Here is a 12953-nt window from a genome sequence, read left to right on the forward strand (position 1 = left end):
ATTCTGTGATGCTCTGGTGTTGAGAAGCTGAACACAGCTACAACACAGTCGTCATCGTTTACACACAACGACTCAGAAGTGTTCACAAAGCAGCTGAACAGAATATGAGCCGGTTCAGAGTGTACAGGTGGCACAGGTGAGCTGAATGTTGAGACCAACGATAGATGGAAACAATCTGAGAGGCAGAGGAGGAAGAGTATGTGTCGAGGCGGAGTCCGCCACACCAGAGGGTTTTCTGTTGCCTGTGATGTAGACCAAGTCCTCTGGCCTGAGCCAGCACAAAGACCTGATGCTGAGGCAGAATGAAGATTTCTAACTTTTTACAGTGTATAATATTTGACAGTGTCCTTTGGCAGTGCTGTATTTTTATGAAAGTGCTGAATACTGCAGACATTCGATACTGTAGTACTTACAGTATACAATATGTTCACTGTGAATATGTGTAATATGTATTTATGACAGTCTACACAGTAGACATCTTGTCTTGTAGCTATATGGACACTGTGTCCTCCATGTTGTGATGTAGTGTGTAGTGACCAAGCACCAACCTCCAGGTCTGAAAAGCGAAGCCAATGCTGAAACGTCTTAAACCTGCATTCTTTCTAATGGCCAGCACAAAGTAAAAGCAAAACTATTAGAAAAGTATTTCATATACTGCTGAGTAGTTTAATCTGTAAAAATACATAATTTACTTATTGATAATATTTTATATCATTAATCTAAATCTGCAAAGTTACTAAAAATAACAAATAAATGTAGTGGACACAATATTAGTACAAAGTATAAAGTAGCAGAAAACTGAAATACTCAAGAAAAGTACAAGTACATCAAAATTGTACTTAAGTACAGTACTTGAGTAAATGTACTTAGTTACTTTTCACCACAGCAGCTTTCATATTGTCATTTCATACATTGGTATTATAAAGATATACATTACAGATGCTTTAAAAACATGGATTTATGAATGAATGATGAAACTGAATCCAGAAGAGTTTTCAGCTTTTATTAGTGTTTTCATTCACAACATCCGCAGAAACACCCCCATCAGACTTCCTGTCAGTTGACCTACTCTCCGTTCACACCTGTCGCTCCACAGACACACCTGCAGGGGTCCTCGTCGTCACGGCGACAGGGAAACGCCTGGATGACCTGAGCGATACGATTGGCCACAGTGGAGGAGCTGGCAGCGATGACTCTCCTGGACATCATGTCAAACTCTGAGCCTGAGATAACACACGGACCAATGAGAGGAGGACACGCCCCCCGCAGGTACACAGGCAAGATATAGATCACACATGTACATCACACGTCAGATACAGACCGTCAGTATCCATGACAATGCCCCCAGCCTCTTGGACAATGATGGCGGAGGCAGCAATGTCCCAGCAATGCATCCCGATGTGATAGTAGGCATCGGCTCCGCCCGTCGCCACCTGACACATGTCAACTGCTGCTGTCCCCAAGGCACGGATGCTGGAACATACAAGAAACACACAAACAACACATTAAAGAGGTCACAATGAATAGATACTGGAACTGAGCCAGACAGGGGTGTATTGGTATGTGTTCTGGTCTCACCCGTGTACAGGTAGTTTCAGCAGTCTAAAGATGTTGGAGGTCATGGTTGACAAAGCGAGGTCATCACGCTCCGCCCCGATCTCCGTCACCACCACACATCTGCTGACATCTGATTGGGGGAAACAACGGTCAGAACAAATCCAATACCACCTGAGTACATGTGTGATGTCTCATGTGTGTGTGATGTCACCTTCCTGTCCGGACGCATGCAGCGGCTCTCCATTCAGGAACGCTCCTCTTCCTCTCTGAGCGTAGAACAGTTTGTCCTCCACACAGCTGTACACGATCCCAAACTCCATCTGACAACAACAACAACATGTCGATCTACTTCCTGTCTATCCCCCACTGACCTCTGACCGCTGACCTGTAACTGACAGCTGAGTTTACCTGCTTGTTAACGGTAAAGGCGATGGAGATGGCCACAAATGGAAACCTGTCAGGAGAAACAACACATCAGGTTCTGATTACAGTTACACTTGAACACTTCTATGAGCTGTAACTACTGACAGTTCTATGAGTAATGGTTCTTTGATGGTTTGTGATTTCAAGTGAAATATCTCAACCATTATTGGTTGGATTGGCATGAAGGTTGGTTCACATATTCATGGTTCCCAGAGGATGGATATAAGTGATATTGACAAATACAGACGGATACAGAAGAAGAGAAGAGCTCTTAATGTAAGAGAACATTCTATAATTTCCAAATTCCAATCCAACATCTAGCTTCAAATATTTGGTAGTATCATCCAGCCCATTGTGCTGTATGATAGTGAAGTCTGGGCTTCAACTGTGACTTTAAATGCAGAAGTCTGCAGATACGTCAGAAAAACACCAACAGATGCATATAGAGCAGAATGAGGCAGATACACACTGGTCAAATGTTTGAATCACTTTAAATCTAGCCCCAAAGCCCTCCAAACCCAAGAGCTGAACCCAGAAAAGTCAGCTGGTGCTGAGACTAACTGCCCCCTCTCAGACATACTCTGTCTCTGCCACAGTAGTTTCACAACAACACTGCTTTTTGGAAAATTGGAAATGAGAAAGTAAAAGCCAAAGTAGATCCTTGAGAAAGCAGTTGCCGATCAGCTGTGTGACTTTCTATATAACAACTTTATGTAACTTACTCAAGGACTTTCAGTCAGGTTTCAGAGCTCATCATAGCACAGAGACAGCACTGGTGAAAGTTACAGATGACTTTCTAATAGCATCAGACAAAGGACTTGTCTCTGTACTTGTTTTGTTAGATCTTAGTGCTGCAATCGACACCATTGACTATATATTACAGGTGAGCCCTGAACCATCCTTAAGTAATGCTGCTATAGGCCTAGACTGGAGGAGACAAAGGAGAAGGAGACAGGACACATCATGCTGCTCAACATGTATCAACACACTCTGTTCCTACATACGATCCATTACATTACTGTTAACTGGGGATTCGGTTCAATATAGCTGCTGTACCCCTTCATCCTTCCCTAAACATAAACCATTCATCAGCACACACATGTACACGTGCTTGGGATATACTGTATACAGTATAATTAATATATATCAATATTAATGTTGTGTTAATGTTGAGTGTTGAATTGAATTGATGGATATAGACAGATGTGCAGTAGTGCGCATGCGCCAACCGTGCATGCAGCCTGTTTCAGTCGCTCCTGTTTGTTTTCTTGTTTTTTCTTACTTTTCTCCTTTATTCGTTATTTAACTCAGTACTTTTTAAGATAATAAAGTATTTCTGATTCTGATTCTGATTCTGAAAACATGTTCATATAATTTATACAGTTTTCCTTGGTGTTTTCCGTGCTATTTTTTAGGTTTGCTCAACACTTCCTCCATTGCTTTCAAACTAAAAGCCTTCAAGCGCTTCAGGGAGAAGAATCCCTTTGCTGCACTGGCACACTTCTATTGTGAAACATCAGCAGGAAGTGTTGATTAACACAAACTTGAGTCGATCAAAATTAATGAAGGAACCAAACAGTGTCTCTGCTGGGACATCATCACAGTACAGGTAGATTCTTTCCATTGATGTTGTGTGAAGTGATGTCTTTGTTAGCAGGTGTAAAATTCCTGTCTATGACATCACAGTGTGGGCGGGGCCACTCACCTGTGTACGAAGTTCACAGTCCCATCGATGGGGTCGATGATCCAGGTGGGACTGTCAGTCAGCTCCAGACGCTCACCTGCAGCTACAGACTCCTCCCCGATGAACCTGAGGGTCGCAGGTTAAACAACAGCAGCATTTACCTACTGACTTCCTATCTGTTGAGAGTGAACGAACTAATGGACATGTTAAGAGTAGATCAAAGGGTTTCAACACATGAACACAAATGAGGTGACAATAACAGAAAGAAGGAGGAAGAAGAGTAAAAGTTTTGGAATCATAGTAGAACCTGTAATGTGGATATTTGTTCCTACAGTGGAATACAATAGAATAATAGTAGAACCTGTAATGGTTTTGAGAAGCAGATTCTGGTAATTGGCAGCTCCATAGTCAGAAACGTGAAGTTAGCGACACCAGCGACCATAGTGAAATGCATTCCTGGGGCCAGTGCGGGCGACATTGAATCAAATTTAAAACTGCAGTCAGATTGTTATTCACGTCGGCAGTAATGACTCCCGATTACGCCAATTGGAGGTCACAAAAATTAATGTGGAGTCGGTGTGTATGTTTGTCGGACTTTTCTCTGGGCCCCTACCCAATTTGACCAGTGATGATATGTTTAGCCGCATGTCATCATTCAACCGCTGGCTGTCAAGGTGGTGTCCAGCAAACGATGTGGGCTTCGTAGATAATTGGCGGACTTTCTGGAGGAGACCTGGTCTGATGATTTAGCCCACTTTGGATGGAGCGGCTCTCATATCTAGAAATCTGACCAACTTTATTAGTGAACCAAAACCGTGACAACCCAGAGTCCAGACCAGGAGGCAGAGTCGCAGTCCTACACGCTTCTCTGAACTTCCATTAGAGCAGTTACCCACCCAAAACCCCATAATGACTGTGTCTGCCCCCCGACCACTTTATTAATTCAAATTAATTCAATCAAAAATAAACAGGGGAGGAGTCATTAATAAAAACTTAAGACCACCACTGTTAAACATCGGATCTCTGTCATCTAAAGCTGTATTAGTAAACGAGCTAATATCAGATAATCATATTGATCTACTGTGCCTGACAGAAACCTGGCTGTGTCATGAAGAATATGTCAGCCTGAATGAATCCACTCCGCCCAGCCTTTCAATACTCACATCCCTCGAGGCACCGGCCGAGGAGGTGGAGTTGCAGCCATTTTTGACTCAAGCCTGTTGATGAACTCTAGACCTAAACTGGATTATAACTCATTGGAAAGCCTTGTTCTGAGTCTCTTACTCCCAACCTGGAAAACACTGAAGCCAGTTTTATTCGTTATAGTCTATCCCGCTCCAGGTCCATACTCTGAAATTCTATCTGAATTCTCAGAGTTTTTATCAGGTTTAGTCCTTAAAACAGACAAAGTCATAATCGTAGGTGATTTTATTATTCATGTGGACGTTGACAATGATAACCTTGGTACTGCATTTATCTCTTTATTGGATTCGATCGGCTTCTGTCAGAGGGTACAGAAACCCACTCTGTTTTAATCACACCCTCGACCTGGTTCTGACATATGGACTTGAAATTGAACATCTAATAGTCTTTCCACAGAATCCTTTGTTATCGGACAATTATCTAATAACTTTTGAATTCCTATTACTGGACTACACGCCATCAGGCAAAAAAGTCTACACCAGATATCTGTCTGATCGTGCTGTAGCTAAATTTAAGGTAGTGTTTCCATCTGCATTTAATTCAATGCCACGTCTCAATAAAACTGAGGACTCCAATGCTAACCTTCGTCCCTCCCAAATGAACAATCTTGTTGACAGTGCTGCAGGCTCAATGCGATTGACACTTGACTCTATTGCCCCTCTTAAAAAGAAGATAATAAAACAAAGAAAGTCAGCTCCATGGTATAACACCCAAACCCGCAAATTAAAGCAAACAGTGCAGAAACTTGAAAGGAAATGGCGCTCCACCAAACTGGAGGAATCATGTTTAATTTGGCAAGGTCTTAGAATTTATAGGCAGGCCCTCTGTAAAGCCAGAGCAGCCTATTACTCATCATTAATAGAAGACAACAAGAACAACCCCAGGTTTCTCTTCAGCACTGTAGCCAGGCTGACAAAGACTCACAGCTCTATGGAGCCATGTATTCCTATAACACTCAGCAGTAATGACTTCATGAGCTTCTTTAATGATAAAATTCTAACTATTAGAGACAGAATTGATCACCTCCTGTCTTCAGGTGGTACCTTACCTTCAAACACAGGAATCTCAGAAACAGCTATAAAACCTGATGTATATTTAGATTGCTTTTCTCCCATCGACCTTAACCAAATTACTAAAACCATTTCTTCATCTAAGCCATCAACTTGTCTCTTAGACCCCATCCCAAGTAGGTTGCTTAAAGAGGTTTTACCTTTAGTCAGCACTTCTTTACTAGACATGACCAATCTGTCGTTATTAACAGGCTACGTACCACAGTCCTTTAAAGTAGCTGTAATTAAACCTCTTCTTAAAAAGCCCACTCTTGATCCAGAGGTTTTAGCCAACTATAGACCTATATCTAACCTTCCCTTTCTCTCCAAGATTCTTGAGAAAGCACTCACCAGACAGCTGCATCATAGCACAGAGACAGCGCTGGTGAAAGTTACAGATGACCTTCTAACTGCATCAGACAAGGGACTTGTCTCTATACTTGTTTTGTTAGACCTTAGTGCTGCATTCGACACCATTGACCATCATATCCTATTACAGAGACTGGAACATTTAATTGGCATCAAAGGAACCGCACTAAGCTGGTTTAAGTCGTATTTATCAAATCAATCTTTGTATTGTTTGTACATGTTAACGATGAATCCTCCATATACGCCAAAGTCAGTCATGGAGTTCCACAAGGGTCTGTACTTGGACCAATACTATTCACCTTATATATGCTTCCTTTAGGAGATATCATTAGAAAACACTCCATACATTTTCATTGCTATGCGGATGATACCCAGTTATATTTATCAAGCCAGAAGAACCTCATCAGTTAGCCAAGCTTCAAGCATGCCTTAAGGACATAAAGACCTGGATGACCTGTAATCATCTGATGTTGAACTCGGACAAAACAGAAGTTGTTGTTCTTGGCCCTGAACACCTCAGAAACACAGTATCTAAGGATATTGTTACCCTAGATGGCATTACCCTGGCCTCCAGCGCCACTGTGAGGAATCTCGGAGTTGTCTTTGATCAGGACATGTCCTTTAACTCCCATGTAAAACAAACTTCAAGGACTGCCTTCTTTCACCTCCGTAACATTGCAAAAATCAGGAAGATCCTGTCTCAAACAGATGCAGAAAAATTAGTCCATGCATTTGTCACGTCTAGGCTGGATTATTACAATTCCTTATTATCAGGCTGTCCCAATAAGTCCCTGAGGACTCTCCAGCTGATCCAGAATGCTGCAGCACGTGTACTGACAGGAACCAGGAAAAGAGATCATATTTCTCCTGTATTAGCTTTGCTGCACTGGCTCCCTGTAAAATCTAGAATAGAGTTTAAAATCCTTCTCTTGACTTACAAAGCTCTTACTGGTCAGGCACCATCATATCTTAAAGAGCTCATAGTACCCTATTACCCCACTAGAGAACTGCGCTCCCAGAGTGCAGGGTTGCTTGTGGTTCCTAGAGTCTCCAAAAAAGAACCTGTGTTGTGGATATCTGTTCCTACAGTAGAATACAATAGAATAAAAGTAGAACCTGTGTTGTGAATATTTGTTCCTACAGTAGAATAAAAATAGAACCTGTGTTGTGGATATTTGTTCCTAAAGTAGAATAAAAGTAGAACCTGTGTTGTGGATATTTGTTCATACAGGAGAATACAATAGAATAAAAGTGGAACCTGTGTTGTGAATATTTGTTCCTACAGTAGAATAAAAGTAGAACCTGTGTTGTGGATATTTGTTCCTACAGTAGAATACAATAGAATAAAAGTAGAACCTGTGTTGTGAATATTTGTTCCTACAGTAGAATAAAAATAGAACCTGTGTTGTGAATATTTGTTCCTACAGTAGAATAAAAGTAGAACCTGTGTTGTGGATATTTGTTCCTGATTGCAGAGATGAGGATCTTCTCAACTCTTTGATCAGTTTCTGTCACCAAATCAGCCGGAGAACTTTTCAACTTCACTTCTTTCTGCTGCTGAAACGCCGACAGGACGATCTGAAAAACACGTTATTAGTATTAGTGTCAGTAGTAGAAGTACTACTATTATGTAGTAGCAGTAGTAGTAGTAGTAGTATCTATTAGTATTATGTAGTATGTAGTGGTATTATTATTATGTAGTTTGTAGTAGTGGACATTAGTTGTAGTAGCAGTAGTAATAGTATTATGTAGCAGTAGTAGTAAGATAAGATAAGATAATCCTTTATTGATCCCTCAGCGGGGAAATTTGCATTGTTCCAGCAGCATACAGGATAGTGCAATAGAGACAAGTAGAGTAGAAAATCAAGATATAATAGATAAAAACAATAAAGAGTGTTATAAAAAAGCTGCTAAAACTAAAATACAACTATAATTTACAAATTTACAAATTCACAGAATGAAAGAAATAAAGGTAAAATGATTGTACTGTATTGTACATCGAGGTGTGGGTATTGCACCATTTGTTATACAGGCGCATCTCAATGAATTAGAATATTGAGGAAAAGTTAATTCATTTCAGTAATTCAATTCAAAAAGTGAAACATAGATTCATTACACACAGAGTGAAATATTTCAAGCCTTTATTTCTTTTCATTTTGATGATTATGGCTTACAGCTAATGAAAACCTAAAATTTTGTATCTCAGAAAATTAGAATATTGTGAAAAAGTTCAATATTGTAGACTCACGGTGTCACACTCGAATCAGCTAATTAACTCAAAACACCTGCAAAGGTTTCCTGAGCCTTTAAATGGTCTCAGTCTGGTTCAGTAGGCTACACAATCATGGGGAAGACTGACAGTTGACTTGGCAGTTGTCCGGAAGACAGTCATTGACACCCTCTTCAAGGAGGGTAAGCCACGAAAGGTCATTGCTAAAGAAGCTGGCTGTTCACAGAGTGCTGTGTCCAAGCATATTCATAGAAAGTTGAGTGGAAGGAAAAAGTGTGGTAGAAAAAGGTGCACAAGCAACAGGGATAACCGCAGCCTTGAGAGGATTGTGAAGCAAAGGCCATTCAAGAATTTGGGGGAGATTCACAAGGAGTGGACTGAGGCTGGAGTCAGTGCATCAAGAGCCACCACGCACAGACGTATCCAGGACATGGGCTACAACTGTCGCATTCCTAGTGTCAAGCCACTCCTGAAACAGAGACAACGCCAGAAGCGTCTTACCTGGGCTAAGGAGAAAAAGAACTGGACTCTTGCTCAGTGGTCCAAAGTCCTCTTTTCAGATGAAAGTACATTTTGCATTTCATTTGGAAATCAAGGTCCCAGAGTCTGGAGGAATAGTGGAGAGGCACAGAATCCAAGTTGCCTGAAGTCCAGTGTGTAGTTTCCACAGTCAGTGATGATTTGGGGAGCCATGTCATCTGCTGGTGTTGGTCCACTGTGTTTTATCAAGTCCAAAGTCAACACAGCCATCTACCAGGAAATTTTAGAGCACTTCATGCTTCCTTCTGCTGACGAGCTTTATGGAGATGCTGATTTCATTTTCCAGCAAGACTTGGCACCTGCCCACACTGCCAAAAGTACCAATACCTGGTTTAATGACCATGGTATTACTGTGCTTGATTGGCCAGCAAACTCGCCTGACCTGAACCCCATAGAGAATCTATGGGGTATTGTCAAGAGAAAGATGAGAGACACCAGACCCAACAATGCAGACGAGCTGAAGGCCGCTATCAAAGCAACCTGGGCTTCCATAACACCTCAGTAGTGCCACAGGCTGATCGCCTCCATGCCACGCTGCATTGATGCAGTAATTCATGCAAAAGGACCCCCGACCAAGTATTGAGTGCATATACATGAACATACTTTTCAGTAGGCCGACATTTCTGTATTAAAAATCCGTTTTTTAATGGGTCTTATGTAATATTCTAATTTTCTGAGATACTGAATTTGGGTTTTTCATTAGCTGTACGCCATCATCATGAGAATTAAAAGAAATAAAGGCTTGAAATATTTCACTCTGTGTGTAATGAATCTATATAATATATGAGTTTCACTTTTTGAATTGAATTACTGAAATAGATTAACTTTTCCTCAATATTCTAATTCATTGAGATGCACCTGTACATTCAGAAATATGTGGATTGTCCATTCGCATTTGTGCGTGGTCTACTGGGAGCAGGTCTACTGGGAGCAGGTCTGATTGTAAAACCTGACAGCAGCCGGGAGGAAAGACCTGCGGTGTCTCTCCTTCACACACCACGGGTAAAGCAGCCTGTCACTGAAGGAGCTGCCCAGTGCTGCCAGAGTGTCCTGCATGGGGTGGGACATGTTCTCTCTCAGGGATGATAGCTTAGCCATCATCCGCCTTTCTCCCACCACCTCCACTACAGTCAGACCTGCTCCCAGTAGACCTCCAAGTATGCTGCTGGAACAATGCAAATTTCCCAACTGAAGGATTAATAAAGAATTATCTTAGTTTATCTTTTCTTATTAGTAGTAGCAGTAGTAGTAGTAGTATTATGTAGTAGTAGTAGTAGTATTATATTAAATAGATCAGTTTTAGTAACCACACAGCTCGCTAAGCTTTAATCAGCTTCTCGCATGGAAGCTAATAATTATATGATAATGAAGCCGATTAATTGACATATTAATCAATTAATAACAGCTAAACTGTTCACACACGTGACGTCAGTTCAGGCTACAGATATGGGACCTACAATAACTCATTGTAGTATTGTCAGTTATGGTAGTGAAAGGTCTGCCGGACAAGTACACAAATATATACAGCTCACTGCATTATAAGGATTTTATGAAACTCTTAAATATTTCTACTGAATTAAAGGAAACTGCTGTAGTGTTACTTCAGCTACAGCAGCATCTCATGCTAGCTAACATGTAGCACAATAAAAACAATAAAAGTGGACTTCTAATCAAACAAAGTCTCAAAACAGATGAAGATGAATGAAGAGAGACCGCCGCTCAGAGTTTAAACACACGGAGCTTCGTCTCTAAACTCAGAAAAGAAAAGAAACTGAAACCAAACTACAGGATGGTCAGAGGTCACCTGACCTGAACAGCTGTGTGCGTGTGTGTGTGTGTGTGTGCGTGCGTGCGTGCGTGCATGCGTGCGTGTGTGTGTGTGCGCGCGTGTACACCTGAGTGCAGGTGAAGGTCATTTATAGGTCAGCAGCTCAAACACAAAAACTCACATTCTTTACATTCCTCAACGTGCTTATCAAAGCTGAACTTTACAAACTGTGAACTGAACCTGAACTCGTCATCATCAACTTGCCCTGCAGCTGATTGGACAGACACATCACCTGCTGCCTTGCTATTGGCCGACACCTCTGACATTTAAACTGTACAAAAATAAACCGATTCTTCTTCTACAATTGAATAATGATTATGAACATTATTATACATGACTAACAAATTATAGAAGAATTCAGATGTCTTTTTCTCAAAATATTGAGATTTCTTTCAAAGAAGTCAAGAGGACTCAAGTCTCGCCCTGTGACCTCTGACCTCTGTTGCAGTGCCCTGCTGTGATTGGTCGGTGTGTCTCTTACCTCACTGGTCTGTTTGACGATGGATATCCCGAAGTTCAGACAGTCAGTCCAATCGGCCATAATGATGATGATGCAGAAAATCTAAGAAGAAGAAACACTGACTTCAGAGAGGAGGAGAAGAAGAAGAGGAAGAGAGAGAGACAGTAAAGAAGGAGGACAAGAGAGGAAGAGAAGGAGGAAGGAAGAAGACTATGACATGTAAAAATGACAACAGACGAAGAAAAAGACAAAATAATGAAGGAAGAAGAAAAGAAGAAGGAAAAGTAAAAAGTGATGACAACAGAGAAAAAGAGAAGACAACCCACAAAAGATTTTAAAACAGAAAAAGAGAGAAGAAGAAAACAGATACATAAAAGATAAATTAAAGATAAGAAAGAAAAAAGAAAACAAGAAAGAATGAAAAGGAAATGACACAAAACAGAAGAAGAATAAATAATAAAGAAGAGAAGAAGAAGAAATGGAAAGGACAAAGACAGAAGAGAGGGAGCAGAGAAAGAAAAGAAAGACTGAAAAGACAAAAAGAAGAATAAAGACAAAAGTAGAGGAGATGAAGAAGAAAATGAAAAGAAGAAGAGAGAAAGAGATGGAAGGAAGTGATGAACGAGAATTAATTAAAAGATAGAGAGAATGAAAAATTCTCAAAACAATGAAAGATGTTAAAAATAAGATGAGTAGAAAAGAAAAGATGAAGAATCAGAAAACAGAAGAAAAGCAGAAGAAATGAACAGGAAACAGTAGAACCAGGAGGGTAAGAATTGAACCAGTAGAACTAGTAGAATAAGAATAAAGCCAGTAGAACCATTAGAACCAGTGTCTGTACCTGAACTCCTGTGAGTTTCTGCAGAAGAAAAACTTTCTGAACCTTTTTTCTCGTCTTATACAACAAACAGCCAATCAGAGCTCAGCTCCCACCTCCCTGCAACACAACAAGCTAATCAGCAGGCTCCTCCTCCCTCACGACATCATCATAAACCTTTATCATCTTCATACCCCTCCTCATCCTCAGTGTCCTGGCTGATATCAGGAGTCCTCCGTTTGTTTCATACAGAACTTCACAGAAAAATGTCTCTATTTTAGAAAAGTTAAAATTTGCAGTTGCAGTGTCTGTGATGACCTGAGAGTCTGAGCACTCAGAGGTCAGAAGTCATCGGGTCACGAGGAAGTGGTCGCACATGCAGTCGGTCAGGTGACTGCAAACAAACATCCTGTTCAGAGACTCACTGCTAATTCTATTTGACAGTGTGTGTGTGTGTGTGTGTGTGTGTGTGTGTGTGAGAGAGAGAGAGAGAGAGAGAGAGAGAGAGAGAGAGAGAGAGTGTGAGTGTATCAGTAACAGTATATCAGTATCACAGTGTATTTTACAGAAGTGAACACAGATTAGAGTATCAGTCTGTCCTTGTTCGTCATCAGTCTCAAAAATGAACAAAAATAAAATGAAGTCTGGCTCTGAAAATTACAGCAGGTCTGTTAACCGTCTCAGTGATTCAGACGTCTTTAAAAGACAGAAACAGTTTGAAAGGACGACAGACAGCCAATCACAGCGACACAAACTCAGAGATTCAGTACACTAAAAATTCATGAGTTTCAGA

At 40.9% G+C, this 12953-nt stretch overlaps 1 pseudogene; it reads right to left on the minus strand.

Annotated features, from left to right (window-relative positions):
• Positions 1–1076: 1076 nt before the first annotated feature.
• Positions 1077–11424, minus strand: LOC139296382 (inositol monophosphatase 1-like; annotated as a pseudogene).
• Positions 11425–12953: the final 1529 nt, after the last annotated feature.

This window comes from Enoplosus armatus, chromosome 14, assembly GCF_043641665.1.
Source record: "Enoplosus armatus isolate fEnoArm2 chromosome 14, fEnoArm2.hap1, whole genome shotgun sequence".
In the NCBI taxonomy this organism is placed as follows: Eukaryota; Metazoa; Chordata; class Actinopteri; order Centrarchiformes; family Enoplosidae; genus Enoplosus; species Enoplosus armatus.